Here is a 22,498-nt window from a genome sequence, read left to right as displayed (position 1 = left end):
AGTTACTCCCGCCGTTGACCGCGTACTTGAATTTCTTCACTTTGACATTCAGAGCACTGGGCAGAAATCACATTGTGTCAACACCCGCTAGGGCCATCACAATGCTTTGTTTTAATTAGACAGTCGGATTCCCCAAGTCCGTGCCAGTTCTGAATTGATTGTTAATTGATAATCGTTATAATTGATAAGAACTAATTGGTTTAACCCAAATAGTATTCTTAAAAATTTTAGCAAGAAAGTTCCACAATTGGCTACGTAACTAAACTATCCGGGGAACAAGTAACTAACATAAATGCTAGAAACTCTATTTACCCAGAACGAGCACATAAACCATGTTATTGTTTCCCAATCAAGCCCGACTATCTCAATCTTCAGAGCCAATCCTTATCCCGAAGTTACGGATCTAATTTGCCGACTTCCCTTACCTACATTATTCTATCGACTAGAGACTCTTCACCTTGGAGACCAGCTGCGGATATTGGTACGGCCTGTTGAGAAGTTTGCGTGTCCCCACCATAAATTTTCAAGGTCCGAGGAGAAAATATCGACACAACAGTATATGTCATGCTCTTCTAGCCCATCTACCATATCTCTCTGCGAAAGACTTCCATGGTAGTACGGCTATAAAACAGAAAAGAAAACTCTTCCGATATCTCTCGACGGCTTCTTTATGGTCGTTCCTGTTGCCAGGATGAGCACGAGGCCCATATTTAATAACAAACGGATACTCAACAGGTTACGGAATTGGAACCGTATTCCCTTTCGTTCAAAATTATTCAAGTGTATTATATTCGCTTTGTTTATATAGTTAGGCATTTTTGTTTTACTTGAAAATTTTCGGCTTTCGCCTTGAACTTAGGACCGACTAACTCGTGATCAACCACTGTTCACACGAAACCCTTCTCCACTTCAGTCCTCCAAGGTCTCATTCGATTATTTGCTACTACCACCAAGATCTGTACCAATGGCAGCTCCATGCAGGCTTACGCCAAACACTTCTACGCATACCATTGTACCTTCCTACTCACTAAAGTTTCAAAAATTTATATCACAAGTAATATAAATCATCTACTTTAGCGGTAATGTATAGGTATACAACTTAAGCGCCATCCATTTTAAGGGCTAGTTGCTTCGGCAGGTGAGTTGTTACACACTCCTTAGCGGATTTCGACTTCCATGATCACCGTCCTGCTGTTTTAAGCAACCAACGCCTTTCATGGTATCTGCATGAGTTGTTAATTTGGGCACCGTAACATTACGTTTGGTTCATCCCACAGCGCCAGTTCTGCTTACCAAAAGTGGCCCACTGGGCACATTATATCATAACCTTGAACTTCATATCAAGAAAGTTAAGGTTCTTACCCATTTAAAGTTTGAGAATAGGTTAAGATCGTTTCGACCCTAAGGCCTCTAATCATTCGCTTTACCAGATAAGATTATTTTATATAATATTAAAAATGCACCAGCTATCCTGAGGGAAACTTCGGAAGGAACCAGCTACTAGATGGTTCGATTGGTCTTTCGCCCCTATACTCAATTCTGACAATCGATTTGCACGTCAGAACTGTTTCGGTCTTCCATCAGGGTTTCCCCTGACTTCAACCTGATCAAGTATAGTTCACCATCTTTCGGGTCACAGCATATATGCTCAAGGTACGTTCCAGTTAGAGGCATAAATAATATAATATACATTATACATAACTATATAGAACGCCCCGGGATTGTGTTAATTAGCTATAAATAGCTAAAAAACTAATCCCATTATTAGTCAAATTACGCTATTAGGTTTACATCCCAATAACTTGCACATATGTTAGACTCCTTGGTCCGTGTTTCAAGACGGGTCCCGAAGGTATCCTGAATCTTTCGCATTGTTAATCATACAAGAGCATATAATAAACACAAAAATCAATGATAATTATGCCATTATATAATTCCGAAAAATTAACGCTCTGTAATAATATAAATCTATCAGCACTTTATCAAATTAATAACATTTATTCTGTGTTAAAAATGCAAGCAATTTAATTGGAATAAACTATAAGTTATATTTTATGATAAATTTGGGATATGCTAATAGATTACAATGTCCTTATATGGAAAAAATGCACATTATTCTTAATAATATTATTTAAATATTACAATTTTAATGATGAATTTTCCATAACGGATATTCAGGTTCATCGGGCTTAACCTCTAAGCAGTTTCACGTACTGTTTAACTCTCTATTCAGAGTTCTTTTCAACTTTCCCTCACGGTACTTGTTTACTATCGGTCTCATGGTTATATTTAGTTTTAGATGGAGTTTACCACCACTTAGCTGCACTATCAAGCAACACGACTCTTTGGAAACATCATCTAGTAATCATTAACGTTATACGGCCTGGCACCCTCTATGGGTAAATGGCCTCATTTAAGAAGGACTTAAATCATTAATTTCTCATACTAGAATATTGACGCTCCATACACTGCATCTCACATTTGCCATATAGACAAAGTGACTTAGTGCTGAACTGTTTTCTTTTCGCTCGCCGCTACTAAGAAAATCCTTGTTAGTTTCTTTTCCTCCCCTAATTAATATGCTTAAATTCAGGGGGTAGTCCCATATGAGTTGAGGTTGTATATATAACTATTTTTTTTGCCATAAATTCTTTATATATAAATGATAAAACAATCAATTAAATTCGTTATAAATAGTTCCAATAGTTCTTGTAAGCAAAGTTATTTTTTATCCATTTAACGAACCAACGAAGAATAATAACAAAACCAAGATTTTTCTTTTTCCGAATCATTAATAAGAGACAATTCTAGATGAAAAATATTTCAATTTTTTATGCTAGACATTTCTCAGTATTATTTGATTGAAAAAGAAAATATTTCTCTTCGTTTTTCACATTCAAATGTGAGATAATGTTTTTCATTTCTTTTTTAATATTATGAATAAAATCATTATTTAATCCAATAATACCATATGCTTATAAAAAATTTATAAACAACTTAATTAGCATAGTCTTACAACCCTCAACCATATGTAGTCCAAGCAGCACTATAAAATTAATTAAAGTACATAACAGCATGGACTGCGATATGCGTTCAAAATGTCGATGTTCATGTGTCCTGCAGTTCACACGATGACGCACAGTTTGCTGCGTTCTTCATCGACCCATGAGCCGAGTGATCCACCGCTTAGAGTTTTATAATTCATTTTTATATAATATCAATATTGTTTTTATTGAAAGAAATTAAAAATACACCATTTTACTGGCATATATCAATTCCTTCAAAATTTTTTTTATACCTAAAAATAAATGTTGCGATATGTCTTAGTTTCATATAAGCATTATGTATCATAAAAATCTGGTTATGGTTTGCTATTTTGGGTGACACATACTGCAAAATTTATATAAAACATTAACCTGATGGATGACAGGTACAAACATTGTATATTTTAGGTTGTTGCATTAGCCAACGTATGCTCATAACATAGATGAACAATACATATTCGCAACGCGTGTATATTATGGTCCATATACACACACACTTATTTTGAATACCACATTCAAAATTATTTTAATTTTAATTCGACTTCTACTTTCAAATTTTGTTCAGTTTCTTCGATTTCCATTTTCGAGAATTTGTTTTTATAGGAAACGCCATTGTTGTAGTAGGTACTGCCACAAATACGCACAACAACATTAATAATGTTAAAGTCTTTTTATGAGGTTGCCAAGCCCACATATAAATAAAAGCCATCTTCATTTTTTTTGACTTTAACTTTTGATTCCGTGGAATCATTTTGTAATTTTTTTATTTTGGTAAATTGTATTTATTTGTATTATAACAAATGTTTATTAACGATAAGGATATTATACAATAATGATCCTTCCGCAGGTTCACCTACGGAAACCTTGTTACGACTTTTACTTCCTCTAAATAATCAAGTTCGGTCAACTTTTGCGAAACAACCGTAACACGCAAGGCGTCACAGTGATCACGTCCGGAGACCTCACTAAATAATTCAATCGGTAGTAGCGACGGGCGGTGTGTACAAAGGGCAGGGACGTAATCAATGCGAGTTAATGACTCACACTTACTGGGAATTCCAAGTTCATGTGAACAGTTTCAGTTCACAATCCCAAGCATGAAAGTGGTTCAGCGGTTTACCCGGACCTCTCGGTCTAGGAAATACACGTTGATACTTTCATTGTAGCGCGCGTGCAGCCCAGGACATCTAAGGGCATCACAGACCTGTTATTGCTCAATCTCATTATTGCTAGACGCAATTTGTCCATTTAAGAAGCTAGTGTCCTTATAATGGGACAAACCAACAGGTACGGCTCCACTTACATAAACACATTCAAACACAATAAACATTTTACTGCCACCATGAATGAAGGCTACATAAGCTTCAGCACCATAATCCTGAAGATATCTATTTAATATATTTGAGTCTCGTTCGTTATCGGAATTAACCAGACAAATCACTCCACGAACTAAGAACGGCCATGCACCACCACCCATAGATTCGAGAAAGAGCTATCAATCTGTCTTACACACTTATGTTCGGACCTGGTAAGTTTTCCCGTGTTGAGTCAAATTAAGCCGCAGGCTCCACTCCTGGTGGTGCCCTTCCGTCAATTCCTTTAAGTTTCAGCTTTGCAACCATACTTCCCCCGGAGCCCAAAAGCTTTGGTTTCCCGGGAAGCGACTGAGAGAGCCATAAAAGTAGCTACACCCAATTGCTAGCTGGCATCGTTTATGGTTAGAACTAGGGCGGTCTGATCGCCTTCGAACCTCTAACTTTCGTTCTTGATTAATGAAAACATCTTTGGCAAATGCTTTCGCTTAAGTTAGTCTTACGACGGTCCAAGAATTTCACCTCTCGCGTCGTAATACTAATGCCCCCAAACTGCTTCTATTAATCATTACCTCTTGATCTGAAAACCAATGAAAGCAGAACAGAGGTCTTATTTCATTATCCCATGCACAGAATATTCAGGCATTTGAAGCCTGCTTTAAGCACTCTAATTTGTTCAAAGTAATAGTACCGGCCCACAATAACACTCGTTTAAGAGCACTAGTGCAGGTTTTTAAATAGGAGGAACATATGAAAAAATACAAGTATTTAATCACATATAAGAACTCCACCGGTAATACGCTTACATACATAAAGGTATAGTACTAACCACAATTGTAAGTTGTACTACCCGTATGAAGCACAAGTTCAACTACGAACGTTTTAACCGCAACAACTTTAATATACGCTATTGGAGCTGGAATTACCGCGGCTGCTGGCACCAGACTTGCCCTCCAATTGGTCCTTGTTAAAGGATTTAAAGTGTACTCATTCCAATTACAGGGCCTCGGATATGAGTCCTGTATTGTTATTTTTCGTCACTACCTCCCCGAGCTGGGAGTGGGTAATTTACGCGCCTGCTGCCTTCCTTAGATGTGGTAGCCGTTTCTCAGGCTCCCTCTCCGGAATCGAACCCTGATTCCCCGTTACCCGTTGCAACCATGGTAGTCCTAGATACTACCATCAAAAGTTGATAGGGCAGACATTTGAAAGATCTGTCGTCGGTACAAGACCATACGATCTGCATGTTATCTAGAGAACAACCAATATAACGATCTTGCGATCGCTTGGTTTTAGCCTAATAAAAGCACATGTCCCATAAGGTTCATGTTTTAATTGCATGTATTAGCTCTAGAATTACCACAGTTATCCAAGTAACTGTTAACGATCTAAGGAACCATAACTGATATAATGAGCCTTTTGCGGTTTCACTTTTAATTCGTGTGTACTTAGACATGCATGGCTTAATCTTTGAGACAAGCATATAACTACTGGCAGGATCAACCAGAATAATGTTTTTCCTTCATATTCCATTCATATATTTTGAATCGAAATAAGCAATATAATAGATATATAGATATATAGATTTTTCACTTTATATAATTCCATGATTTTTATTATATTGAATAAAATTCAATATTTCGCCTTTGGGTAAAATTTTAAATATATAAGTAAAAAAATCCATTCGATTACGGCCATTTTTATATAGCATTCGTAATCCATATTTTCATTTTTAATTTATACTTGTTTTACCAATATAACAAGAATTTCATCTAATTATTGTAATATATATATTTCTATAATTTTATCTTTTTATACATACATATTTCATTATAAAATATCATTTTATTTCCAACATACATAATTATTGTATCCACACATGTACAATTTTTGTTTAACCAATATAAATATTAAGTTAAATCATTTGCATTTTGAAGATAAATTTAAAATTTATCTCTTTTCATATATATCTCTGGTAATATATAACATAAAACCAAGCGCATATGATAATATTTCCACATTTAATATATAATTTTATATTTCTTTCATAAGAATCCATATTTGTATTATACCGTAACGATATAATAATCCAACTATACGGCAGGTAATAAATTAATATTTGCCTGCCTCCAAAAATTAACGATAATATATGGAAACGATTTGTTATTCTATATATAATAGAAACTTGACTTTTGTTTCAACGATATTATCTATAAGCGTATATTCCTATTATCCGCGGAGCCAAGTCCCGTGTTCTATAGAACTGAGAAACAAATTTGTACGGATAATAATATACTTTATTGTATGTAACCAATATAAACATAATCCGAAATAAATATTTCGAATAATGCGGGAGGTCGGCAACCACTGCCTACCTATAGTAGTTTTTGAACCCCTGTCGTAATTCCGGTCGTTTACACTACTAGCATATAATGGCTTTTCTCTATAATATAAGAGAATGTGGGAATATTTCAGCATTTTTTCCCTATACATATAATATAATAATTTTCATATGTATATTATTTAATTTACTCATATAATTGCCAAAATCATATAAATACATAAGTTTTTGAACAATTCCAACGGTCTTTCCTCTATAATACTAAGATAATAATGGGAATATTTTCAGCATTTTTTCCCTTATACATATAATAATATTAATCATTTTCATATGTATATTATTTAATTTACTCATATTATTGCCAAAATCATATAAATACATAAGTTTTGAACAATATCAGAGGTCAGCAACGGCTTTCCTCTATAATACTAAGATAATGTGGGAATATTTCATCATTTTTTCCTTTATACATTTATACATATAATATTTAATCATTTTATATGTATATTATTTAATTTACTCATATAATTGCCAAAATCATATAAATACATAAGTTTTGAACAATATCAGAGGTCGGCAACGGTCTTTCCTCTATAATACTAAGATAATATGGGAATATTTCAGCATTTTTCCCTTATACTATAATAATTAATCATTTTCATATGTATATTTTTAATTTACTCGTATAATTGCCAAAATCCTATGAAGACATAAGAGAATACAATATGAGAGGTCGGCGCAACCATAATATAGTAGTTGATGACGAGGTGTTTGGCAACTTGATACATTCTTAAAAAGTCTTTATATTAATTATATGATAACAATATCATATGCGTCACTAAATTGATGACGAGGTGTTTGGCAACGTGACACAATCATTAAAGTCTTTATATTAATTATATGATAGAGACAATATCATATGCGTCACTAAATTGATGACGAGGTATTTGGCAACTTGATAGAATTCTTTAAAGTCTTTATATCAAAATTATATGATAGGGACAATATCATATCGTCACTAAATTGATGACGAGGTGTTTGGCAACTTGACACAATTCATTAAAGTCTTTATATTAATTATATGATAGGACAATATTGCGTCACTAAATTGATGACGAGGTATTTGGCAACTTGATACAATTCTTTAAAGTTTTTATATCAAAAATTATATGATAGGGACAATATCATATGCGTCACTAAATTGATGACGAGGTGTTTGGCAACTTGACACAATTCATTAAAGTCTTTATATTAATTATATGATAGGGACAATATCATATGCGTCACTAAATTGATGACGAGGTATTTGGCAACTTGATATAATTCTTTAAAGTTTTATATCAAAAATTATATGATAGGGACAATATCATATGCGTCACTAAATTGATGACGAGGTGTTTGGCAACTTGACACAATTCATTAAAGTCTTTATATTAATTATATGATAGGGACAATATCATATGCGTCACTAAATTGATGACGAGGTATTTGGCAACGTGATAGAATTCTTAAAGTCTTTATATCAAAATTATACGATAGGGACAATATCATATGCGTCACTAAATTGATGACGAGGTATTTGGCAACTTGATATAATTCTTTAAAGTCTTTATATCAAAAATTATATGATAGGGACAATATCATATGCGTCACTAAATTGATGACGAGGTGTTTGTTTGGCTACAGGAAAAATCATTTATTTATCGAATCATCAAGCAAAGGATAGCTTCAGTGGATCGCAGTATGGCAGCTGCTCAACCACTTACAACACCTTGCCTGTTACAAAAGTCGTTTACAATTGATTCTAGGCTTTGTCATTGTATTAAATAATGCTTTTATATGTAACTAGCGCGGCATCAGGTGATCGAAGATCCTCCTAATTTACTATGTTACAAATTACATTGGCATCACATCCATTGTCGTTTATAAAATAAATTATAAACTTTAAATGGTTTAGAAGCCATACAATGCAAATTGCCCCTTATTTATCATTGCAGTCCAGCGGATACGACCTTAGAGGCGTTCAGGCATAATCCAACGGACGTAGCGTCATACCACTGTTCGCTCGAACAAGTATTGTGCCATTGGTCCGTACCTGCGGTTCCTCTCGTACTACGCAGGAATGCTGTCGCAACAACGTTTTGTCATTAGTAGGGTAAAACTAACCTGTCTCACGACGGTCTAAACCCAGCTCACGTTCCCTTGCATGGGTGAACAATCCAACGCTTGGTGAATTTTGCTTCACAATGATAGGAAGAGCCGACATCGAAGGATCAAAAAGCGACGTCGCTATGAACGCTTGGCCGCCACAAGCAGTTATCCCTATGGTAACTTTTCTGACACCTCTTGTTAAAAACTCTTTAAACCAAAAGGATCGATAGGCCGAGCTTTTGCTGTCCCTGTGTGTACTGAACACCGAGATCAAGTCAGCATTTGCCCTTTTGCTCTATGTGTGGTTTCTGTCCGCACTGAGCTGGCCTTGGGACACCTCCGTTATTATTTGAGAGATGTACCGCCCCAGTCAAACTCCCTACCTGGCAATGTCCTTGAATTGGATCATACCTGAGTAATTGGAGTTATACCAAATTTTCAAATCAAAAATACATAAATGCATCGTTTTATTAAAGAATTTGTTTGCGATTATATAACAAACTCGTGATACTTTGATCAAGAAGCTTGCATCAAAACCCAATACCATAAGATATAATAAATATATCCGTATAATGGCTAGGAAATGATACACGTTCCATTTAATCAAGTAAGTAAGGAAACAATAAGAGTAGTGGTATTTCATTGACGATACCAAACCGAGGTCTAATATCTCCCACTTATTCTACACCTCTTATGTCTCCTTACACTGCCAGATTAGAGTCAAGCTCAAAAGGGTCTTCTTTCCCCGCTAATTATTCCAAGCCCGTTCCCTTGGCTGTGGTTTCGCTAGATAGTAGATAGGGACAGTAGGAATCTCGTTAATCCATTCATGCGCGTCACTAATTAGATGACGAGGCATTTGGCTACCTTAAGAGAGTCATAGTTACTCCCGCCGTTGACCCGCGCTTACTTGAATTTCTTCACTTTGACATTCAGAGCACTGGGCAGAAATCACATTGTGTCAACACCCGCTAGGGCCATCACAATGCTTTGTTTTAATTAGACAGTCGGATTCCCCAAGTCCGTGCCAGTTCTGAATTGATTGTTAATTGATAATCGTTATAATTGATAAGAACTAATTGGTTTAACCCAAATAGTATTCTTAAAAATTTTAGCAAGAAAGTTCCACAATTGGCTACGTAACTAAACTATCCGGGGAACAGTAACTAACATAAATGCTAGAAACTCTATTTACCCAGAACGAGCACATAAACCATGTTATTGTTTCCCAATCAAGCCCGACTATCTCAATCTTCAGAGCCAATCCTTATCCCGAAGTTACGGATCTAATTGCCGACTTCCCTTACCTACATTATTCTATCGACTAGAGACTCTTCACCTTGGAGACCAGCTGCGGATATTGGTACGGCCTGTTGAGAAGTTTGCGTGTCCCCACCATAAATTTTCAAGGTCCGAGGAGAAAATATCGACACAACAGTATATGTCATGCTCTTCTAGCCCATCTACCATATCTCTCTGCGAAAGACTTCCATGGTAGTACGGCTATAAAACAGAAAAGAAAACTCTTCCGATATCTCTCGACGGCTTCTTTATGGTCGTTCCTGTTGCCAGGATGCACGAGGCCCATATTTAATAACAAACGGATACTCAACAGGTTACGGAATTGGAACCGTATTCCCTTTCGTTCAAAATTATTCAAGTGTATTATATTCGCTTTGTTTATATAGTTAGGCATTTTTGTTTTACTTGAAAATTTTCGGCTTTCGCCTTGAACTTAGGACCGACTAACTCGTGATCAACCACTGTTCACACGAAACCCTTCTCCACTTCAGTCCTCCAAGGTCTCATTCGATTATTTGCTACTACCACCAAGATCTGTACCAATGGCAGCTCCATGCAGGCTTACGCCAAACACTTCTACGCATACCATTGTACCTTCCTACTCACTAAAGTTTCAAAATTTATATCACAAGTAATATAAATCATCTACTTTAGCGGTAATGTATAGGTATACAACTTAAGCGCCATCCATTTTAAGGGCTAGTTGCTTCGGCAGGTGAGTTGTTACACACTCCTTAGCGGATTTCGACTTCCATGATCACCGTCCTGCTGTTTTAAGCAACCAACGCCTTTTCATGGTATCTGCATGAGTTGTTAATTTGGGCACCGTAACATTACGTTTGGTTCATCCCACAGCGCCAGTTCTGCTTACCAAAGTGGCCCACTGGGCACATTATATCATAACCTTGAACTTCATATCAAGAAAGTTAAGGTTCTTACCCATTTAAAGTTTGAGAATAGGTTAAGATCGTTTCGACCCTAAGGCCTCTAATCATTCGCTTTACCAGATAAGATTATTTTATATAATATTAAAATGCACCAGCTATCCTGAGGGAAACTTCGGAAGGAACCAGCTACTAGATGGTTCGATTGGTCTTTCGCCCCTATACTCAATTCTGACAATCGATTTGCACGTCAGAACTGTTTCGGTCTTCCATCAGGGTTTCCCCTGACTTCAACCTGATCAAGTATAGTTCACCATCTTTCGGGTCACAGCATATATGCTCAAGGTACGTTCCAGTTAGAGGCATAAATAATATAAATATACATTACATAACTATATAGAACGCCCCGGGATTGTGTTAATTAGCTATAAATAGCTAAAAAACTAATCCCATTATTAGTCAAGTTAATTACGCTATTAGGTTTACATCCCAATAACTTGCACATATGTTAGACTCCTTGGTCCGTGTTTCAAGACGGGTCCCGAAGGTATCCTGAATCTTTCGCATTGTTAATCATACAAGAGCATATATAAAACAAAAAATCAATGATAATTATGCCATTATATAATTCCGAAAAATTAACGCTCTGTAATAATATAAATCTATCAGCACTTTATCAAATTAATAACATTTATTCTGTGTTAAAATGCAAGCAATTTAATTGGAATAAACTATAAGTTATATTTTATGATAAATTTGGGATATGCTAATAGATTACAATGTCCTTATATGGAAAAAATGCACATTATTCTTAATAATATTATTTAAATATTACAATTTTAATGATGAATTTTCCATAACGGATATTCAGGTTCATCGGGCTTAACCTCTAAGCAGTTTCACGTACTGTTTAACTCTCTATTCAGAGTTCTTTTCAACTTTCCCTCACGGTACTTGTTTACTATCGGTCTCATGGTTATATTTAGTTTTAGATGGAGTTTACCACCCACTTAGTGCTGCACTATCAAGCAACACGACTCTTGGAAACATCATCTAGTAATCATTAACGTTATACGGGCCTGGCACCCTCTATGGGTAAATGGCCTCATTTAAGAAGGACTTAAATCATTAATTTCTCATACTAGAATATTGACGCTCATACACTGCATCTCACATTTGCCATATAGACAAAGTGACTTAGTGCTGAACTGTTTTCTTTTCGCTCGCCGCTACTAAGAAAATCCTTGTTAGTTTCTTTTCCTCCCCTAATTAATATGCTTAAATTCAGGGGGTAGTCCCATATGAGTTGAGGTTGTATATATAACTATTTTTTGCCATAAATTCTTTATATATAAATGATAAAACAATCAATTAAATTCGTTATAAATAGTTCCAATAGTTCTTGTAAGCAAAGTTATTTTTTATCCATTTAACGAACCAACGAAGAATAATAACAAAACCAAGATTTTTCTTTTTCCGAATCATTAATAAGAGACAATTCTAGATGAAAAATATTTCAATTTTTTATGCTAGACATTTCTCAGTATTATTTGATTGAAAAAGAAAATATTTCTCTTCGTTTTTCACATTCAAATGTGAGATAATGTTTTTCATTTCTTTTTTAATATTATGAATAAAATCATTATTTAATCCAATAATATACCATATGCTTATAAAAAATTTATAAACAACTTAATTAGCATAGTCTTACAACCCTCAACCATATGTAGTCCAAGCAGCACTATAAAATTAATTAAAGTACATAACAGCATGGACTGCGATATGCGTTCAAAATGTCGATGTTCATGTGTCCTGCAGTTCACACGATGACGCACAGTTTGCTGCGTTCTTCATCGACCATGAGCCGAGTGATCCACCGCTTAGAGTTTTATAATTCATTTTTATATAATATCAATATTGTTTTTATTGAAAGAAATTAAAAATACACCATTTTACTGGCATATATCAATTCCTTCAATAAATTTATTTTTATACCTAAAAATAAATGTTGCGATATGTCTTAGTTTCATATAAGCATTATGTATCATAAAAATCTGGTTATGGTTTGCTATTTTGGGTGACACATACTGCAAAATTTATATAAAACATTAACCTGATGGATGACAGGTACAAACATTGTATATTTTAGGTTGTTGCATTAGCCAACGTATGCTCATAACATAGATGAACAATACATATTCGCAACGCGTGTATATTATGGTCCATATACACACACACTTATTTTGAATACCACATTCAAAATTATTTTAATTTTAATTCGACTTCTACTTTCAAATTTTGTTCAGTTTCTTCGATTTCCATTTTCGAGAATTTGTTTTTATAGGAAACGCCATTGTTGTAGTAGGTACTGCCACAAATACGCACAACAACATTAATAATGTTAAAGTCTTTTTATGAGGTTGCCAAGCCCCACATATAAAATAAAAGCCATCTTCATTTTATTTTGACTTTAACTTTTGATTCCGTGGAATCATTTTGTAATATTTTTATTTTGGTAAATTGTATTTATTTGTATTATAACAAATGTTTATTAACGATAAGGATATTATACAATAATGATCCTTCCGCAGGTTCACCTACGGAAACCTTGTTACGACTTTTACTTCCTCTAAATAATCAAGTTCGGTCAACTTTTGCGAAACAACCGTAACACGCAAGGCGTCACAGTGATCACGTCCGGAGACCTCACTAAATAATTCAATCGGTAGTAGCGACGGGCGGTGTGTACAAAGGGCAGGGACGTAATCAATGCGAGTTAATGACTTCCAAGTTCATGTGAACAGTTTCAGTTCACAATCCCAAGCATGAAAGTGGTTCAGCGTTTACCCGGACCTCTCGGTCTAGGAAATACACGTTGATACTTTCATTGTAGCGCGCGTGCAGCCCAGGACATCTAAGGGCATCACAGACCTGTTATTGCTCAATCTCATTATTGCTAGACGCAATTTGTCCATTTAAGAAGCTAGTGTCCTTATAATGGGACAAACCAACAGGTACGGCTCCACTTACATAAACACATTCAAACACAATAAACATTTTACTGCCACCATGAATGAAGGCTACATAAGCTTCAGCACCATAATCCTGAAGATATCTATTTAATATATTTGAGTCTCGTTCGTTATCGGAATTAACCAGACAAATCACTCCACGAACTAAGAACGGCCATGCACCACCACCCATAGATTCGAGAAAGAGCTATCAATCTGTCTTACACACTTATGTTCGGACCTGGTAAGTTTTCCCGTGTTGAGTCAAATTAAGCCGCAGGCTCCACTCCTGGTGGTGCCCTTCCGTCAATTCCTTTAAGTTTCAGCTTTGCAACCATACTTCCCCGGAGCCCAAAAGCTTTGGTTTCCCGGGAAGCGACTGAGAGAGCCATAAAAGTAGCTACACCCAATTGCTAGCTGGCATCGTTTATGGTTAGAACTAGGGCGGTATCTGATCGCCTTCGAACCTCTAACTTTCGTTCTTGATTAATGAAAACATCTTGGCAAATGCTTTCGCTTAAGTTAGTCTTACGACGGTCCAAGAATTTCACCTCTCGCGTCGTAATACTAATGCCCCCAAACTGCTTCTATTAATCATTACCTCTTGATCTGAAAACCAATGAAAGCAGAACAGAGGTCTTATTTTCATTATCCCATGCACAGAATATTCAGGCATTTGAAGCCTGCTTTAAGCACTCTAATTTGTTCAAAGTAATAGTACCGGCCCACAATAACACTCGTTTAAGAGCACTAGTGCAGGTTTTTAAATAGGAGGAACATATGAAAAAATACAAGTATTTAATCACATATAAGAACTCCACCGGTAATACGCTTACATACATAAAGGTATAGTACTAACCACAATTGTAAGTTGTACTACCCGTATGAAGCACAAGTTCAACTACGAACGTTTTAACCGCAACAACTTTAATATACGCTATTGGAGCTGGAATTACCGCGGCTGCTGGCACCAGACTTGCCCTCCAATTGGTCCTTGTTAAAGGATTTAAAGTGTACTCATTCCAATTACAGGGCCTCGGATATGAGTCCTGTATTGTTATTTTTCGTCACTACCTCCCCGAGCTGGGAGTGGGTAATTTACGCGCCTGCTGCCTTCCTTAGATGTGGTAGCCGTTTCTCAGGCTCCCTCTCCGGAATCGAACCCTGATTCCCCGTTACCCGTTGCAACCATGGTAGTCCTAGATACTACCATCAAAAGTTGATAGGGCAGACATTTGAAAGATCTGTCGTCGGTACAAGACCATACGATCTGCATGTTATCTAGAGTTCAACCAATATAACGATCTTGCGATCGCTTGGTTTTAGCCTAATAAAAGCACATGTCCCATAAGGTTCATGTTTTAATTGCATGTATTAGCTCTAGAATTACCACAGTTATCCAAGTAACTGTTAACGATCTAAGGAACCATAACTGATATAATGAGCCTTTTGCGGTTTCACTTTTAATTCGTGTGTACTTAGACATGCATGGCTTAATCTTTGAGACAAGCATATAACTACTGGCAGGATCAACCAGAATAATGTTTTTCCTTCATATTCCATTCATATATTTTGAATCGAAATAAGCAATATAATAGATATATAGATATATAGATTTTTCACTTTATATAATTCCATGATTTTTATTATATTGAATAAAATTCAATATTTCGCCTTTGGGTAAAATTTTAAATATATAAGTAAAAAAATCCATTCGATTACGGCCATTTTTATATAGCATTCGTAATCCATATTTTCATTTTTAATTTATACTTGTTTTACCAATATAACAAGAATTTCATCTAATTATTGTAATATATATATTTCTATAATTTTATCTTTTTATACATACATATTTCATTATAAAATATCATTTTATTTCCAACATACATAATTATTGTATCCACACATGTACAATTTTTGTTTAACCAATATAATATTAAGTTAAATCATTTGCATTTTGAAGATAAATTTAAAATTTATCTCTTTTCATATATATCTCTGGTAATATATAACATAAAACCAAGCGCATATGATAATATTTCCACATTTAATATATAATTTTATATTTCTTTCATAAGAATCCATATTTGTATTATACCGTAACGATATAATAATCCAACTATACGGCAGGTAATAAATTAATATTTGCCTGCCTCCAAAAATTAACGATAATATATGGAAACGATTTGTTATTCTATATAATAGAAACTTGACTTTTGTTTCAACGATATTATCTATAAAGCGTATATTCCTATTATCCGCGGAGCCAAGTCCCGTGTTCTATAGAACTGAGAAACAAATTTGTACGGATAATAATATACTTTATTGTATGTAACCAATAAACATAATCCGAAATAAATATTTCGAATAATGCGGGAGGTCGGCAACCACTGCCTACCTATAGTAGTTTTTGAACCCGCTGTCCTCAAAGCGGGTATTTTCAATTCCGTTTGCCACCCAACATACGGGCTATTCTCTTATATATTAAGAGATTATAGGAACATTTCATTTTTTTTCCATTATTCATATATAATATGATTATTTTTTCCCTTATACATATAATAATTAATCATTTTCATATGTATAATTTAATTTACTCATATTATTGCCAAAATATGAATACATAAGTTTTGAACAATATGAGAGGTCGGCAACCACTGCCTACCTATAGTAGTTTTTGAACCCTCTGTCGTAATTCCGGTCGTTTACACTACTATACCCTCTCACTATAATGGCTTTTCTCTATAATACTAAGAGAATGTGGGATATTTTCAGCATTTTTTCCCTTATATATAATAATTAATCATTTTCATATCTCATATTAAAAATCATCCTTATAGTACCTCTGTCGTAATACTATACCCTCTCACTATAATGGCTTTTCTATAATACTAAGAGAACAGCATTTTGCTCATATTATTGCCAAAATATGAATACATAAGTTTTGAACAATATGAGAGGTCGGCAACCACTGCCTACCTATAGTAGTTTTTGAACCCTCTGTCGTAATTCCGGTCGTTTACACTACTAACCCTCTCACTATAATGGCTTTTCTCTATAATACTAAGAGAATGTGGGATATTTTCAGCATTTTTTCCCTTATACATATAATAATTAATCATTTTCATATGTATATTATTTAATTTACTCATATTATTGCCAAAATCATATGAATACATAAGTTTTGAACAATATGAGAGGTCGGCAACCACTGCCTACCTATAGTAGTTTTTGAACCTCTGTCGTAATTCCGGTCGTTTACACTACTATACCCTCTCACTATAATGGCTTTTCTATAATACTAAGAGAATGTGGGATATTTTCAGCATTTTTTCCCTTATACATATAATAATTAATATTTTCATATGTATATTATTTAATTTACTCATATTATTGCCAAAATCATATGAATACATAAGTTTTGAACAATATGAGAGGTCGGCAACCACTGCCTACCTATAGTAGTTTTTGAACCCTCTGTCGTAATTCCGGTCGTTTACACTACTATACCCTCTCACTATAATGGCTTTTCTCTATAATACTAAGAGAATGTGGGATATTTTCAGCATTTTTTCCCTTATACATATAATAATTAATCATTTTCATATGTATATTATTTAATTTACTCATATTATTTGCCAAATCATATGAATACATAAGTTTTGAACAATATGAGAGGTCGGCAACCACTGCCTACCTATAGTAGTTTTTGAACCCTCTGTCGTAATTCCGGTCGTTTACACTACTATACCCTCTCACTATAATGGCTTTTCTCTATAATACTAAGAGAATGTGGGATATTTTCAGCATTTTTCCCTTATACATATAATAATTAATCATTTTCATATGTATATTATTTAATTTACTCATATTATTGCCAAAATCATATGAATACATAAGTTTTGAACAATATGAGAGGTCGGCAACCACTGCCTACCTATAGTAGTTTTTGAACCCTCTGTCGTAATTCCGGTCGTTTACACTACTATACCCTCTCACTATAATGGCTTTTCTCTATATACTAAGAGAATGTGGGATATTTTCAGCATTTTTTCCCTTATACATATAATAATTAATAATTTTCATATGTATATTATTTAATTTACTCATATAATTGCCAAAATCATATGAATACATAAGTTTTGAACAATATGAGAGGTCGGCAACCACTGCCTACCTATAGTAGTTTTTGAACCCTCTGTCGTAATTCCGGTCGTTTACACTACTATACCCTCTCACTATAATGGCTTTTCTCTATAATACTAAGAGAATGTGGGAATATTTCAGCATTTTTTCCCTATACATATAATAATTAATAATTTTCATATGTATATTATTTAATTTACTCATATAATTGCCAAAATCATATGAATACATAAGTTTTGAACAATATGAGAGGTCGGCAACCACTGCCTACCTATAGTAGTTTTGAACCCTCTGTCGTAATTCCGGTCGTTTACACTACTATACCCTCTCACTATAATGGCTTTTCTCTATAATACTAAGAGAATGTGGGATATTTCAGCATTTTTTCCCTATACATATAATAATTAATTTTCATATGTATATTATTTAATTTACTCATATAATTGCCAAAATCATATAATACATAGTTTTGAACAATATCAGAGGTCAGCAACGGTCTTTCCTCTATAATACTGAAGATAATATGGGAATATTTCAGCATTTTTTCCCTTATACATTTATACATATAATAATTATCATTTTCATATGTATTTATTTAATTTACTCATATTTTGCCAAAATCATATAAATACATAAGTTTGAACAATATAGAGGTCAGCAACGGTCTTTCCTCTATAATACTAAGATAATGTGGGAATATTTCATCATTTTTTCCTTTATACATTTATACATATAATATTTAATCATTTTATATGTATATTATTTAATTTACTCATATAATTGCCAAAATCATATAAATACATAAGTTTTGAACAATATCAGAGGTCGGCAACGGTCTTTCCTCTATAATACTAAGATAATATGGGAATATTTCAGCATTTTTTCCCTTATACATATAATAATTAATCATTTTCATATGTATATTATTTAATTTACTCGTATAATTGCCAAAATCCTATGAAGACATAAGAGAATACAATATGAGAGGTCGGCGCAACCATAATATAGTAGTTGATGACGAGGTGTTTGGCAACTTGATACAATTCTTTAAAAAAGTCTTTATATTAATTATATGATAGGGACAATATCATATGCGTCACTAAATTGATGACGAGGTGTTTGGCAACGTGACACAAATCATTAAAGTCTTATATTAATTATATGATAGGACAATATCATATGCGTCACTAAATTGATGACGAGGTATTTGGCAACTTGATAGAATTCTTTAAAGTCTTTATATCAAAATTATATGATAGGGACAATATCATATGCGTCACTAAATTGATGACGAGGTGTTGGCAACTTGACACAATTCCATTAAAGTCTTTATATTAATTATATGATAGGACAATATACATAATGCGTCACTAATTGATGAACGAGGTATTTGGCAACTTGAAAATTCTTAAATTTTATATAATATATATAGGGACATATCATATCGTCATAATTGATGACGAGGTATTGCAATGAAAATCTTAAAGTCTTATATCATTAATATAGGGACAATATCATATGCGTCACTAAATGATGACGAGGTGTTGGCAACTTGACACAATTCATTAAAGTCTTATATTCAAAAATTATATGATAGGGACATAGCATATGCGTCACTAAAATTGATAACGATGTTGGAACTTGATACAATTCATTTAAAGTCTTTATATCAAAAAATTATATGATAGGAACAATATCATATGCGTCACTAAATTGATGACGAGGTTTTGGCAACTTGACACAATTCTTAAAGTCTTTATATAAAAAATTATTGACGAGTGTTTGTCTTTTATTTAATTATATGATAGGGACAATATCATATGCGTCACTATAATTGATGACGAGTATTTGGCAACTTGATACAATTCTTTAAAGTTTATATCAAAAATTATATGATAGGGACAATAGTCATATGCGTCACTAAATTGATGACGAGGTGTTTGGCAACTTGACACAATTCATTAAAGTCTTTATATTAATTATATGATAGGGACAATATCATATGCGTCACTAAATTGATGACGAGGTATTTGGCAACTTGATAAATTCTTTAAAGTCTTTATATCAAAAATTATATGATAGGACAATATCATATGCGTCACTAAATTGATGACGAGGTGTTTGGCAACTTGACACAATTCATTAAAGTCTTTATATTAATTATATGATAGGGACAATATCATTGCGTCACTAATTGATGACGAGGTATTTGGCAACTTGATACAATTCTTTAAAGTCTTTATATCAAAAATTATATGATAGTGACAATATCATATGCGTCACTAAATTGATGACGAGGTGTTTGGCAACTTGATACAATTCTTTAAAGTCTTTATATCAAAAATTATATGATAGGGACAATAGCATATGCGTCACTAAATTGATAACGAGGTGTTTGGCAACTTGATACAATTCTTTAAAGTCTTTATATCAAAAATTATATGATAGGAACAATATCATATGCGTCACTAAATTGATGACGAGGTATTTGGCAACTTGATACAATTCTTTAAAGTCTTTATATTAAAAATTATATGATAGGGACAATATCATATGCGTCACTAAATTGATGACTAGGTATTTGGCAACTTGATAGAATTCTTTAAAGTCTTTATATCAAAAATTATATGATAGGGACAATATCATATGCGTCACTAAATTGATGACGAGGTGTTTGGCAACTTGACACAATTCATTAAAGTCTTTATATTAATAATATGATAGGGACAATATCATATGCGTCACTAAATTGATGACGAGGTATTTGGCAACTTGACACAATTCATTAAAGTCTTTATATTAATTATATGATAGGGACAATATCATATGCGTCACTAAATTGATGACGAGGTATTTGGCAACTTGATAGAATTCTTTAAAGTCTTTATATCAAAAATTATATGATAGGGACAATATCATATGCGTCACTAAATTGATGACGAGGTGTTTGGCAACTTGACACAATTCATTAAAGTCTTTATATCAAAAATTATATGATAGGGACAATAGCATATGCGTCACTAAATTGATAACGAGGTGTTTGGCAACTTGATACAATTCATTAAAGTCTTTATATCAAAAATTATAAGATAGGAACAATATCATATGCGTCACTAAATTGATGACGAGGTGTTTGGCAACTTGACACAATTCTTTAAAGTCTTTATATCAAAAATTATATGATAGGGACAATATCATATGCGTCACTAAATTGATGACGACGTGTTTGGCAACTTGACACAATTCATTAATGTCTTTATATAATTTATATGATAGGGACAATATCATATGCGTCACTAAATTGATGACGAGGTATTTGGCAACTTGATAGAATTCTTTAAAGTCTTTATATCAAAAATTATATGATAGGGACAATATCATATGCGTCACTAAATTGATGACGAGGTGTTTGGCAACGTGACACAATTCATTAAAGTCTTTATATTAATTATATGATAGGGACAATATCATATGCGTCACTAAATTGATGACGAGGTATTTGGCAACTTGATACAATTCTTTAAAGTTTTTATATCAAAAATTATATGATAGGGACAATATCATATGCGTCACTAAATTGATGACGAGGTGTTTGGCAACTTGACACAATTCATTAAAGTCTTTATATTAATTATATAATAGGTACAATATCATATGCGTCACTAAATTGATGACGAGGTATTTGGCAACTTGATAGAATTCTTAAAGTCTTTAACAATCCAACGCTTGGTGAATTTTGCTTCACAATGATAGGAAGAGCCGACATCGAAGGATCAAAAAGCGACGTCGCTATGAACGCTTGGCCGCCACAAGCCAGTTATCCTATGGTAACTTTTCTGACACCTCTTGTTAAAAACTCTTTAAACCAAAAGGATCGATAGGCCGAGCTTTTGCTGTCCCTGTGTGTACTGAACACCGAGATCAAGTCAGCATTTGCCCTTTTGCTCTATGGGTGGTTTCTGTCCGCACTGAGCTGGCCTTGGACACCTCCGTTATTATTTGAGAGATGTACCGCCCCAGTCAAACTCCCTACCTGGCAATGTCCTTGAATTGGATCATACCTGAGTAATTGGAGTTATACCAAATTTCAAAACCAAATTTTCAAATCAAAAATACATAAATGCATCGTTTTATTAAAGAATTTGTTTGCGATTATATAACAAACTCGTGATACTTTGATCAAGAAGCTTGCATCAAAACCCAATACCATAAGATATAATAAATATATCCGTATAATGGCTAGGAAATGATACACGTTCCATTTAATCAAGTAAGTAAGGAAACAATAAGAGTAGTGGTATTT

General features: G+C 33.9%; 4 non-coding genes and 2 pseudogenes across 4 annotated transcripts; all 6 read right to left on the bottom strand.

Moving 5' to 3' along the window:
* On the bottom strand, window positions 1-2,620 carry LOC117149546 (annotated as a pseudogene; the record flags this gene model as incomplete).
* Window positions 2,621-3,015: 395 nt separating this feature from the next.
* LOC117149548 lies at window positions 3,016-3,194 on the bottom strand. Its single transcript, XR_004460372.1, has one exon. It is a non-coding gene; the product is annotated as a 5.8S ribosomal RNA (ribosomal RNA).
* Window positions 3,195-3,874: 680 nt separating this feature from the next.
* On the bottom strand, window positions 3,875-5,867 carry LOC117149550. The gene has a single exon (XR_004460373.1). It is a non-coding gene; the product is annotated as a small subunit ribosomal RNA (ribosomal RNA).
* A 2,534-nt stretch (window positions 5,868-8,401) lies between these two features.
* On the bottom strand, window positions 8,402-12,350 carry LOC117149545. The gene has a single exon (XR_004460370.1). It is a non-coding gene; the product is annotated as a large subunit ribosomal RNA (ribosomal RNA).
* Window positions 12,351-12,745: 395 nt separating this feature from the next.
* On the bottom strand, window positions 12,746-12,923 carry LOC117149549 (annotated as a pseudogene).
* Window positions 12,924-13,609: 686 nt separating this feature from the next.
* On the bottom strand, window positions 13,610-15,586 carry LOC117149544. Its single transcript, XR_004460369.1, has one exon. It is a non-coding gene; the product is annotated as a small subunit ribosomal RNA (ribosomal RNA).
* Between the last annotated feature and the right edge of the window lie 6,912 nt (window positions 15,587-22,498).

Source organism: Drosophila mauritiana, unplaced genomic scaffold (genome assembly GCF_004382145.1).
Source record: "Drosophila mauritiana strain mau12 unplaced genomic scaffold, ASM438214v1 U_242, whole genome shotgun sequence".
In the NCBI taxonomy this organism is placed as follows: Eukaryota; Metazoa; Arthropoda; class Insecta; order Diptera; family Drosophilidae; genus Drosophila; species Drosophila mauritiana.
Note: the sequence above shows the minus strand (reverse complement) of the source record. Positions and strands in the feature narration are given on the sequence as shown.